General features: G+C 35.7%; 1 non-coding gene across 1 annotated transcript; it reads left to right on the top strand.

The window, feature by feature from the left end:
• Window positions 1–851: 851 nt before the first annotated feature.
• On the top strand, window positions 852–958 carry LOC119984901. The gene has a single exon (XR_005464999.1). It is a non-coding gene; the product is annotated as a small nucleolar RNA R71 (small nucleolar RNA).
• The last annotated feature ends 13466 nt before the right edge of the window (window positions 959–14424 follow it).

Raw genomic sequence — 14424 nt, forward strand, 5'->3', positions numbered from 1 at the left:
ACAGGCGCATGTCCTTTCACCGCCTTCTAAAGGATATACCTGAAAGAAAACTCCATCAAAGTAATGGATCATTTGCCAATTCTTCCTCTGATAATCGGCCTAGATAGCCAAAACTTGATGAGGTTAGTTTTGCATAGGAGCACAATTGTAACTGACAGCATATAATGTCTGAGCTTGGTGGCTACAAAGAACAAACTCAAGCAAAGTTTCTTAATAGGAGAATATCGCTGCTCTATGGGAGATAATAGTATATTGAGATAGTAGATCACCTGTTCTTTGCCACTTTCAAGCCACAAATAAGGAATCAATGCTAAGGTTAACATCTGTAGGCTAGTTTATTTCAAGTAAATAAGCTACCTTCTCAAAGGAGTCAGGAATTGTTTAGACCTTGGATGGTACGACAAAGGGTAGAGTTTTTCTTGACAATCTCTGCCGTTTCCCATCACCTGATCACTTGACAAAGGATTTGCTAGCCACACTCTTCCCAAACTTCTAAAGAGTGGCCAGAGTTCTTAAAGAAATAGCAGAATCAACTTCAACATCATGGCTGTCATTATCCTTCAAGGAGTCATGGAGGAGGCTGCAAGTTTCCTAGTCAACAAAGCCAATTTGGCTCTCATATCATCATTCTCATTCAAAGTAAATTTTCTACTAGAACTAGGCATAGAATCATGTTGAAGCATGGGAAGATTTTCACATGAACGAGATTCCTTCGCTAACTCATCAAAGAAAACAAAAAGCCTCATTATCATCCCTATTGTAGAAAATCACATTGAGTCGTGGTATACACTAATTTTTTCAAAGATAGACTCAATGAACCATGGAAAAAGTTAACAATTTGGTACATTTGAAAGCCATGATGGGGACATATGAATAACAAATCTTTAAACCTATCCCATGTTTGGAAAAAGGTTTCATTTTCTTTACATGCAAAGTTCATGATTTGATTTTGAAATGCAATGGTGCGATGAGAAGAGAAGAAAAGGCTTGCCAAGTCGCAATGGACTAGGGCCACAAATTAAATTCTCAAACCACCGCTTTGCATTGTCTTTCAAAAATAAGGGGGAGAATTTCAATTTCAAAATCTCTTGAAAGCAAGTAACATCACCAAAAGTAAAGCAAACTGAATCAAATTTATGCACATGTGAGTATGGGTTTTCCGATTCCATTCCGTGGAATTTGGGAATCATTTGAAACATAGAGGGTTTCAAGCTCACATTTTGTTGATTCACTGGCTTGATGATGGATGATGGTCGGGCTTGCCTAGCGGGATGAGTAAGTTCCCACAAAGTGCAATTCTCATAAGCATGAATGTAGTCCAAGGGTGGAACATTCATGTCATGCCCATGGTTGGCATGTTGAGGCACTTGAGACACATTAGGAGGATGAAAAATAGTTTGTTGAGCATTTGGAACCACAATGTCAACTCGAACATTTTGAGCATTTTACAAATCTTATAAATTCACATTTCACAACAAATTAAGCAATGCATTCATATTAATGTTCCCCCAACTACACTCCCATTATCACTAGCATTTTCATTACCCCCTCTACCATGCCTAATAGAACCATGTCTACTAGTATTTCCTTTTGGCAAAGACATATTTTCACAATTTGCAAGTAAGCACAAAGAGCACAAATTTGACAATCAAGGAGATCTCATAAGAAGTCAATCAAAGCAAGATATCAACCAATCAATGAGGTATAACAAGAATCTAAAGCAACAATATCACTAAGAATGAATAACTAGCAAGTGGAAATTGAAAGTGGATAAATCTCTCTCAAACAATGTTTTCACTACCAATCAAACAAACAAGGTGGCATCTATCGTCCAAAGGAATCTAAATTAGCCATTTTCGCCAAATTTTCGTACTTTTTTTTAGAATTTTCCAACCTTTCAACTATGCTAACCTAAAATATGAAAGCAGTAAAAGATGGGACGAAGTAAACCTAGTCATGTGACCGAACACATTCCTTATTTGATGGTGATTAGCGTCTACAAGCTAGCATCTACAAGCCACCCTTCAACTTCAATAATGCTTCCCCAGCAACATTGCCAAAAACTTGACCTGATCCAAGAAGTGACAAAAAAACTACCCCAAGTATAAGGTGGTTGTCAAGTAATAAATTTGAAAGTTCGGAGTTGAACCACAAGGAAACAAATGCTAAGTTGAATGAATTTAATGCAACAACTAGTAAGAGAGTTTATCGCAAAGAACAACAAATTTTATGCAGAAATTTAAAAAGGTCAAATGACTTGGTAGCATGAGAAAGTGTATAAAAACTGATGATTTTAGAAAACTATGAATGAAAACAACCTAGCCCTAATCCATCTCGGTAGACACATAGTTTTCATGTTCAAGGCAGAACGCATGTAATCACACAAGTTTAATTGAAAAAATAATTTTTGATGACCTCAATTAAAATATGACAAGACATCAGGTTCATTGATTTACAATGAAAGCTTAAGAGTAACGCACTTAATTTTCAATCGAAAGGCCTGGCCTAGCCTAGCCAACATCCTAGTTCGACACTCAAAAATCAATGCACCATAACATTACCACATTCATTCCATAGGTATCAAACTACTTTCTATCAAGACTCGTATAATCACAAAACAAAACAATCAACGAAGTTAAGAATTGGTCTTTGAAGACTTTCATGCAAACATGCTAATACATCGGATTGCAAGATTATCGATGAAATCTTAGAATACAACACACTGAATTTTATGAATTAATGTTCCCAACGACTTGGCTTAGTTGTCATTCTAGTTTCACACTCCAAATATATTAATCGTAGTATTAACATGCTCATTTATAATTACCCAAATCAAAATTAGCAGCGAATCACATGAAAATATTTAGAACTACAAACCATTCCTTGAATAATCCAACTTTACGACTACTATTCAAAGATTAGAGACTAGATAAAGAGATTAACCTCTCATAATTTATTGATAAACAATAATTTACTGATTAAAATCAGTGCTTACACAGGAATCGATGAGAAGAAAATCAGAAAAATCTATGAAAGGTTGAGAGAAGAGAAAATTATTTTACAATTGCAAGGCTAACTGCAAAGAAAACAAAACAAGTATCAAAAGGTCACCAAAATTACCCTTAGAGTAGGTTTATATACTGTCTCCTAACCCTAATAAGTCCTAACTACCCGTACAAAACAAGTCCCAAAGGTTTTATGTTTTATTTCCCAAGTTTCCTTTTTAAAACACTGTTCATGGGTTGCTGGTCGCGACAAACTGTCTGGACAGGCATATGGGTCGTTCGAACGACCTTCTAACATTTGCCTTCAAAATCTGCTATGCTCATCCAGACGGGTATTCTGATCGTCCGGACGGCCTTCTTCATTCTAACTTATTTGCCTTGGTTAATCTTCATCTGTCCGGATGGGTTTTGATGTTGTCTGGACAAGAATCTACTAGTCACCTAGCAGTTGTAGAATTTGCTCCAAAAATAGCCATATCGCTCCCATTTCCTATAACACCAATGGAAAACACTCGTAAGAGTAAAATTATGCTAAAACACAAAAAAAAATTAATTAAATACTAAAACACCCTAATTAAAGGACATTAGAACCTCAATTTAGAGGTACAATCAATCTTCTGCGTTGGACATGAGATCTCCAAATTTTGGTCACTGGGGATAAGAGTGTTTGGGTTGTTGATGATGTGTGTGTTCAAGTGTGCAAGGACTTGTTATCAGTTTAAAGATTTTGATATGGGATTGCACCAAATCTCACATGTCACCAAACAAGCTGTGTGCAGTATGAGAAAACAAAACTACTGGTTCGAGGTTGCGATCCCGAAAAAGGACTTAAAATTTATCTTGTGCCAAATGTGAAAAGCAAGAGATATAACACTAGAATGAAAGCACCTATATTACTGTAACATAAAGAAATAACACATCATTGGAATGCATTGGGATCTTTAACTGGTAATGCATCCTAGAATGTATAGAGGGGCTTGCTTTAACAAGCTAAAACAAAACATAGTCATAGAGGTTATAGCCACGGAAGCTTAAAGTAAATAAATGGGCTAAAGATAATTGACCTTAGTCATGCTAAGAAAGAAGTAAATTTTGTAGACGTGGCATCAATATTTGATGTGGGTGTTTGTGAATTTCTCTTCTTCTTCTTCTTCGTATAGTCTTCATGGTCTTCTACCATGGTGGATCGTGGGAAACTTTCTTCTTACTTGTTACTTGAATTACTGGGTCAAAGCTATTAATAACCGCAACATCCTTAAAATAATAGGGATCATGGTGAAAGTCCCAAGTCCTATCCCTTCTTCAAGATGGATATAGGAGCATTAGGAACATGCAGCTTGCTCCACTCTCTTGGAAAACAGGCCTCATGCTACCTATTAAGGGAAAGATACTGGTAGTCGCCATTTTGTTACTGCTCTTATTTGCTTGAATGTGAGAATGTCTCTTCTTGCTCAAAGAGAAGAATGAACGTGGTTTTGATCTCTGATTGTTGTGCAATTACTAGAAATGTGTCTAAAACATTTTAGGAATGTATAGCCTGCAAACTCTGAAATCTCCCGAGCCTCTTATGCACCTATCCAGCTAAAATATCGGTCTTCAGCTAACAACTTATTTTAAAATAGAATAAAACAATTTTGACAATTAATCTCTTAATTTTAGCTTTATGGACAAGCCATTTCAAATGATCCTAATTTCCAGCAATTGCCTCTTGAATTTTAACTCAAATAACACCAGAATCTCTACAAAATGAACGAACGTTAGAAGACATATACATATGTATAATATACGCATACTTAGAAACCATTGGCTGAAATGAATGTGTAAGATTTAAAACATTTTAGCTCATTCTAGCAAAAATAATTCCTGCCCTTTGATAAGCTCATATATTCTCTCAATTTAGTACTATCTAAACTTGGTTTTTGTTAGAAGATTGGCTTTAAAAAGGACTTATTACTTTGTTTTCCTCATTTTCAGTTTTCTCGAGCACTTGGATGGTTTTTTATGGAAAAGGGTCTATTTTGAGTATTTTGAAGAACCGTCAATTGGAGAATAAAGCTAAGACCTTGAAGAATGTTGGAGAATATTTTGAGAATTTTCGATGAAGCCAATTGACCAAAAATTTGAAGACAAGGTGACCTGAAATATGATCTCGGGAGAACTGTGCTATCTGTGAAGAAGTGGGTCTAGAAGATTACACAGAGTTTTAATAGAGCCGTGTGAGATGGCCCTGGAAAGCTAAGACATCAAACTTCAATTTATATATTTTTGGAGATTTTTCTGAAGGACGAAACATGGGAAAAACTTGCAAGACATTAAGCGGTCCAGTTTCCTAATCAAAGAAGAAGTCAATCTCTTCCCTTTTTGTTGGGTTTATTGTTTTGGAAACCAAGGGTAAGTTTCCTTGGAATTTTAGTAATTGTTGTAGAGGTAGTCTAGGGTTTGAGAGAGCTATTTAAGGAGGACTTCAGAGGATTCTCAGGGAGGTTCGGAGGTTCAACACTCGGACATTCAGTCGACTTGTCTAGGATGTTCTCCAACCTTTCTTGTGGTTTTCATTCATGACTATGTGTAACTAAACAATTTTGCTAGGGCATGATGAAATCTTAATATGATTCTCTAGTTTGTTTATTGTTCTTATCTTTGATTGCTCTTTTGATGTTGGATTTCTAATCACTGTGCTATATACTTGTTTGATTACTTGGATGATTGGCCACCAACTAAGTTTTCAATTAAGTAATTTGATGCAAGTTCACATAGATACCATACGGGGTTTGGGACCAACTTCTTGTGATTAGGAATTGGGAACGCCTAGGGTAGATACCATACTCCTAGGGTTTACATGGCATGTTAATGAATTCTTGCACTTAAGGATCTCTTGCATGTTCATATTTGAGTTAGATACCATAACCAAATTGCATGTTAAGATAAACGAATTAACCTAGATACCATAGGTAATTCACGCCTTAGTGGATTCGCCAACAACATCGATTGAGTGGATTAAAGGTGAGGTAATCAACAACTAGAGAGGATTATTAAGATGGATTCATTGTCCTAGTGCTTTCATAAATTTGTTTTCTCAACTAAAATCAACAAGTTTGTGTTTTCTTTACTTCGTTGCTTTAATTTCGTTACTTGCTATCTAAAATCAACCATCTCCCAATAATTATTTCTTTTGCTAGGTTTAGTATAGTAGTTAATTGTATTGTTTATCCAATCCTTGTGGTTCGACCTCGTTCTTGCATAACCTATTCTACTACGGTCTTGTGCGCTTGCGAGTATTTTATTTGGGATTTTTGTTTGCTATTTTAAGGGATCGAAAATTACGATCAAGTTTTTGGCGCCATTATCAGAGATTGTGTCATTCAATTCGATTAATTATTTGTGTTTTACTTAGTTTTAATTTTGTTCAATTAGAAAGCTTAATGAGGTTTAGCATTGCACAAGTCATGATAAAAAAAAAAGTGCAAAAAAATATATATGCCTTGGTATTTCACTTGATGGTTCCAATGATTCTTGTGATACTGCAATATTTGTGTTATGATCAATTGAAAGTCAAACATTCATGTGTGATTCATGCACAAAATACATAAGGACACTAATGGAGTAGATGGTACGAGAACTTGGTTGTAGTGGCTGAAGATGTGAATTGTGGAGTTTGAATGCTTGAACTAATTTGTGTAAATACAGCTCTAAATTATCTTTTGTTGTTGCTCTTGGATGATGACATTATGATGATTTGTGTAAATAAATGTTATGGGTATCGTTCTGGTAAACCTTCACGAGACTATAACTCGTCCACTAGGGGGGACACCTAGGGGTTTAAAGGCTTGTTGCATATGCTGAATGTAACCGTGATTCCTACGAAAGTGAGTTAGGTTTTTCTTAATTTGTTTGATTTATTTTCTTTGCTCGAGGACTAGCAAAAACTAGGTTTGGGGGTATTTGATAAGCTCATATATTCTCTCAATTTAGTACTCTCAAAACTTGATTTTTGTTAGAGGTTTGACTTTAAAAAGGACTTATTACTTTGTTTTCCTCATTTTCAGTTTTCTCAAGCACTTTGATGGTTTTTGATGGAAAAGGGTAAATTTTGGGTATTTTGAAGAACCGTCAATTGGAGAATAGATCTAAGACCTTGAAGAATGTTGGAGAATATTTTGAGAATTTTTGTCAAGCCAATTGACCCAGAATTTGAAGACAAGTTGACCTGGAATATGATCTCGGCAGAACTGCGTTATCTGTGAAGAAGTGGGTCTAGAAGATTCCATTGAATTTTACTAGAGCCTTGTGAGATAGCCCTGGAAAGTTAAGACATCAAGATTCAATTTATATATTTTTGGAGATTTTTCTGAAGGACAAAAAATGGGAAAAACGTGCGAGACATTCAGCAGTCCGGTTTCCTAATCAAAGAAGAAGTCAATCTCTTCCCTTTTTGTTGGGTTTATTGTTTTGGCAACCAAGGGTAAGTTTCCTTGGAGTTTTAGTAATTGTTGTAGAGGAAGTCTAGGGTTTGAGAGAGCTATTTAAGGAGGACTTCAGAGGATTCTCAGGGAGGTTCGGAGGTTTAACACTCCGACATTCAGTCGAATTTTCTAGGGTGTTCTCCAACTTTTCTTGTGGTTTTCATTCATGACTATGTGTAACTAAACAATTTTGCTAGGGCATGACGAAATCTTAATATGATTCTCTAGTTTGTTTATTGTTCTTATCTTTGATTGCTCTTTTGATGTTGGATTTCTAATCACTGTGTTATATACTTGTTTGATTGCTTGGATGATTGGCCACCAACTAAGTATTCAATTAAGTAATTTGATGCAAGTTCATGTAATTATCATACGGGATTTGGGACCAACTTCTTGTGATTAGGAATTGGGAACGCCTAGGGTAGATACCATACTCCTAAGGTCTACATGGCATGTTAATGAATTCTTGCACTTAAGGACCTCTTGCATGTTCATATTTGAGTTAGATACCATAACCAAATTTCATGTTAAGATAAACGAATTAGCCTAGATACCATAGGTAATTCACGCCTTAGTGGATTCGCCAACAACATCGATTGAGTAGATTAAAGGTGAGGTAATCAACAACTAGAGAGGATTATTAAGATGGATTCATTGTCCTAGTGCTTTCATAAATTTGTTTTCTCAACTAAAATCAACAAGTTTGTGTTTTCTTTATTTCGTTGCTTTAATTTCGTTACTTGCTATCTAAAATCAACCATCTCCCAATAATTATTTCTTTTGCTAGGTTTAGTATAGTAGTTAATTGTATTGTTTATCCAATCCTTGTGGTTCGACCTCGTTCTTGCATAACCTATTCTACTACGGTCTTGTGTGCTTGCGAGTATTTTAATTTAATTTGATATTTTTGTTTGCTATTTTAAGCGATCAAAAATTACTATCACCCTTCATCCCCATTTACTCAAGATTTTTCATTGGTTGGCCACGTCATTTCACATGTGGTGAATTAAAACTTAGAGCATATCTATCAGCTCTTGTAAGAGGAGCTGATGTGGATGCTCTTAGAGACTTAGAGTATAAAATACAACAAAATTGAATAAAATATTAAATCAAACAAGTTAAAAGGGATTTGGTAGCTCTGTAATTTGTTAGAGTCTACGATTTATTTTTAACAATAGTACAGTTATACACAGCCACACATCCCTGATTGTCAATAATACACCTGTCATGTCACATGGGTCAAGTGATGTGTCAATTTCAAAATAAAAATATGAGATAAAACATCTTTCTCTTTCTCTAACACACTCTCTCTCAAAAGGCAAATATCTACCATCTTTCTTCACTCTCTCTTTCTCTCAAACAAACAACAAAACCCATTGTGCGTTCGTCTCAAACACCATCAACATATATCGGTCTTCCGTTCATGGTGGTCATCGCGGTAGCACTCCTTTTTGTGTTGTCTAGCACATATCGATCTCTCACTCTCGTAAGTCTTTACTCTGACCCATTTACGCAGCCTCCCTAGATGATAAAACTCATTTACTCTGACAAATCGGTCTTCCGTTCACGGTGGTTGTTACGGATCTTATCACTGGACGAAGAGTGGTCGATCTTCCATGTTGTGGGTATGTTTGTTTGGGGTCTTCCATGTTGTGGCTTTGGTGTTTAGGGTTTTTCATGTTGTGGGTATGTTTGTTTTTGGTGCTTGTGTTGTTTTGCCTCAAAGCTGGTTGTGGTGCTCTCCTCTCTCTCTGGACGTTCAAAACTCTATTCAAAGTGAATAACTACATTATTCAAATGCGTATTAGACATTGATAGTTTTTAATTACATTATAACAATGCTTAATTACATTGATAACTTTTAATTGCAAAACAAAGGTGTATAATTACATTATTTTAATGCGTAATTACACATTAATATTTTTAATTACATTATTTTTGATCATAGTTACACGGTTCATAATATATTGCTCTAACGTTATAATTAAAAATGGTTAATTATACTTTACAGCACCGAAAGATAGGGGTTGTTACAATTTTAGCACCCAAATATTTTTTGATACAATGTCATCACTCATTGTTTCAAAATGAGACTTTTAAGGGACTCAATCAGATTTGTTACAGTAACAAGCAGGGTCAATGCTGATGTGGCATCTAGTTAACTATTATTGGCCAATAAATACTTATGAGGCAATATAATTTTTTTTTTTTAAAAATATTGTAGAGTTGCTGATGTGGTTGGTTCTCTTCTTCTTTCCCTCTCTCTCCTCTTTCCCTTCATCTTCTTCCTCTACCTCACTCCACATCCTCCACCGTCCCGCTTCAAGCAATTGATTGCATAGATTTGTGAACTTCCCTTTATTGAAGCTAAAAGGAAGGTCTCCTCTGCTTCTGACCAAAGAAATAGATTTGTGAACTTCCCTAACATTGGTCCCAAAACCAAGATAAAACCACAAATAATACAACCTAATCAACCGACAAAATTAATGGAAGGCCAAGTCTTTATTGAAAATTAAAAGGTCCCAACACTTACTGATGGTGATACCCGTCTCTGTTCAGTAGTAGGATACAAGGATGAGTGGGTAGAGCGTGTGATCTTGCCATAAAAGCATTGCTATGCACATGGGCTTCCTTTCACATGGGACCTTCAAGTGAAAGCCTTCTTTGGAACACTCGATTCGCACCATAACGCATTCCACATCTAGAGAAATAGAGTGAGAGGATACAGTAGTGAAGAGGGTGTTGTTGGATCATTGGCAACGAGAGAAATTTTTTAGAAAGAGATAGACGAGAGAAAGGAGAAGTAGAGTTGCAGAGATTTTTTAAATTTTGTTAATTACATGTCATTCTTTTATTAATTTTATTTCAGAAAACTTAGTTGGATATTTCAGAGTTAGGGTTTGTTGCCACATAAGCATATTTTGACCAAAAAATATTGACTGATTGTCACGTCAGCGTTGACCATGCCCTTCACCATACAAAATATGCCCGAGCCCCTAAATTGTCTCATTTTGTAACAAAATTTCTTTGGGTGACTTAAGTGTAAAACCCTTATCTTTCAGTGTTGTAAAGTATAATTAACCCTAATTAAAAGTTGTCTTCTCAAAATTATATAACAATCTATGGAATCATCAAAAAGACTGAGTTCAAAACATACAAATAATAATGTGAATCAAATTTGTTTCCTCTTTTGATGCCATTGGCGATATATATGTAATTACATTGTTCGCAAGTCCAATTATACTAGATAAATTTATAACTAACACATTATATTGTCTTAATTATATCTCATAAGGAGTCAAGTAAGACCAAAGTTGCTCTCTCTCTCGAATTCTATCTCCCTCTTTCTCTAAAAAAAACACCAATCTTGTAAAAATTTTGGAGAGGAGGAGCCTAAACGAGGAGGCGGCTCCTCCTCTCCCTATTCCGCTGCTCCCTCCCCTCACTTTCTCCTTCCCCTCTCCTTCTCTTTTTCTCTCCCTGCATCCATCTCCTCTTCCTTCTTTCCCATCTTCTTTCTCTTTCTCTCCTTCTCCCCCTTTCCTCTTCTCTGCCTATTTTCTCTCCTCTTCCCCCTCTTCTTTCCTATTATTTTCCTCCCATGGGTTAGATCGACCCTTTCTTACCCGGATCTGTTTTATTTTTGTTATGCTTTTGTGATTTGAATAAGGATTTGTAGGTATTCTCTTCTCCGGATTTTGATTTCCTCTAGTTGTTGCGGGTCTTCGATCATTGATGTTTCTGGTATCCGACGACATTAATTCAGAATTTTAGTGATGAGATTTCAAATATGAGGGGGTTTGGCCTCTCTCGTTTGTAGGGTTTCCAAGATCCGGTTGTAGATCCAAGTTGTAATATGTGTTTTTTTTCCTGTTTAGTTTTTGTTACCCAACTTAGACTGGTAGACTCGGCTTGTTGGATAGTGGTTCGACGGTGTCCAGTGTAATCTAGTGTCGTCCAGCAATGTCTGGTGATGTTCGATTTAGTGTTTGTGTTCTATTACTTTGCTCTTGTTTTTTTAGTCTTTAGGTTGTATTCCACCTTTATCGTGACCCGAGTGCCTATGGGCCTCAGTTACTCAATTTATTGGGTAACCTAATACAATGAGGTTTATGACCATCTTTTAAAAAAGAAAAAAATTATATCTCATAAGCAGTTTGGATGATTACAAAATAACAATGAATAATTACATTATTTCAATTCAGAATTACATATTGATAATTTCTAATTATATTATTGTGGTCATACTTACATATTGATTTAGGCGTTGTCATGACTTTCGTGGAGGGGAGTGAAAAAAGTAAGTCTGACTTGAAGATAAGTATAAGAGAGAAAAAGTATATCCAAGATGAAGATAAGCATGAGAGAGAAAAAGTAAAGCTTAGACCATCCACAGCAGAAACTCTGAACATAAACTCTAAATTTACAGTAAAAGTACATTTTTCACAGATTTACAATTTCTTTAACAGTGTCACCACTCAATAGACACTCTAAACCATACTCTAAATTATTTAAATATTCATTTATACAATCAATTTTATTAATTTAAAGTTAATACATTTACAACTATGAATCAATTTTATTGTAGAGATGTTGTTTCTCCAAGAAACAAATATTTCCCAAACACAAAACAAAATGAAAAGAAAAAAAAATGAAAGCAAAAATCATTAGAAAATAACTACAACCAAAAGTAGAGGTTATATGGCCCAATAAAAAAAGACATCCCACGCAAAAAAATGACAAAGCCCAGCTTAAGAAGGCTAAGTGAAGGCCAGACCAGTTATTGACTTATTGCATGATCATCTTTTTTTTTATCAGGCTATTGCATGATCATCTTCATCTCTCTTTGAATAGGTTTATCTTTTGCTTTTTAGTTTCTTTATTTTTCTCTCAATTTCTTTATGCGCTCGTCTTTACACACGTAGCCGAGCCGATCTCGATCTAGGGCGAATTATCTGTTCTGGTAGAGATTTCGACAGCGTCGATAGAGATACCGTTAAAGCTCAACAGCGTCGGTAGAGAGATGAATGCAGTGAAGGAGAGAATAAATGGAAGAGCGAGAAATTAAATTAATATAATATTGGACCAGTTTGCTACAGTGACACCAAACATGTGGGGTTAATAGCACTTTTGGGTACTGAATAATTTGACCCAGTTCAACTCAGGAACCCATTTTTCAAATGTTTCAACTTAAGTATCGAAATTTCAAATTTGTTCCAAAATGCTCACATGGGTAGATTCAGACATTTAACTCACGGAGATGGTATTAAAAAATCAAATAATTAATTTTTTATATTACGTGGCAATGATATGGAATTTTGTAAAAAAAAATTAAAAATACTACAAATCATTTCTTCCTCAAAAGTCAAACCCTTATTTCTCAATCCCCTTCTTCTTTCTCCAACCTCTCCTCTGCACTGCCTCCTCTCCAGCTCCACTCCTTTTCTGTGACTTCTCAAAGACATGAACAAGAAAACTTAAATTCTATCAACATCGATTAAGTTAAACTCATGTAATCAGAGCATTTAAATCGCACATAATTTGCAAGAGAACAAGCAAAAGTTCTGTGTCTTGAAGATTTGGGAATAATATTTCAGTATATTTCGAATACAATGATACACAGCTTTAATAGCTTTTGTTTACAACGTTCTGTTCCTAAAGTTTAGGAGATAAGAATGGTATATAACTCAATTACATAGATCATTCCTATCAACCTATTTACTATAAATCAAGAGATAATTACGGTAAATAACTATGGTAAATCCTCAACACTCCACCTCAAGTTGGTGCATAAATGTTTCGTAAGCCTAACTTGTCAATTATCCCATGGAAGACCGGAACTGTTACTGTCTTTGTGAGAATATCTGCTAGCTGATCTTGGGATCGAACATGAGGAACTTCAATAATTTTTGCATCCAGTTTCTCCTTGATAAAATGTCGGTCAACTTCCACATGTTTTGTTCGATCGTGTTGATCAGGGTTTTGAGCTATGCCACATGCTGCCTTATTATCACAATATAATTTCATAGGCAACTTTGATGTAATTCTGAGTTCCTACAGTAATCTTTTAATCCATAGGAGTTCACATACACCCTTGGCCATCCTCTATATTTAGCTTCTGCACTAGACCTCGCCACAACTCCTTGTTTCTTGCTTTGCCATGTAACCAGATTTCCTCCAACAAATGTCAAATACCCTGCAGTTGAACGTCTATTATCAATTGAACCGGCCCAATCCGCATCAGTATATCCTTCAATGGATAAATTGTCTCCCTTAGTGAACATGATCCCCGCATCAGTATATCCTTCAATGGATAAATTGTCTCCCTTAGTAAACATGATTCCTTTTCCCGGTGAAGACTTTAAATATCGTAAGATACGTATCACTGCATTCATATGCTCTTCACTAGGAGCATACATAAATTGACTTACCACACTTAGAGAATATGCCAAATCAGGTCTTGTGTGGGCAAGATACATCAATCGCCCTACAAGCTGATATCTTCCTTTATCTGTAGGAATCTGGTCCGAAAATGTACCAAGCTTAACATTTTTCGCTGCAGGTGTGTCACACGGTTTACTCCCTATCATGCCAACTTCTTTTAGCAAATCTGAGGTATATTTCCATTGTGACAAGAATATACCTCGTTTAGACCTCAACACCTCGATCCCTAAAAAATACTTCAATGGTCCAAGATCCTTCATCTCAAATTCACGAGAGAGATATAATTGCAAGGCCTTCCTTTCGACATTATCATTCCCTATCACAATCATGTCATCAACATATATGATAAGCACAGTAAGCTTTCCTCTACTATGTTTCATAAAAAGTGTATGATCACAATTGCTCTGTTGATAACCAAATGCCCTCATGGAAGTTGTAAATCTTCCAAACCAAGCTCGGGGTGATTGCTTTAACCCATATAATGATTTCCACAATCGATAGACTTGTTTGCT

The sequence above is a fragment of the Tripterygium wilfordii genome, chromosome 18 (assembly GCF_013401445.1).
Source record: "Tripterygium wilfordii isolate XIE 37 chromosome 18, ASM1340144v1, whole genome shotgun sequence".
Lineage (NCBI taxonomy): Eukaryota > Viridiplantae > Streptophyta > Magnoliopsida > Celastrales > Celastraceae > Tripterygium > Tripterygium wilfordii.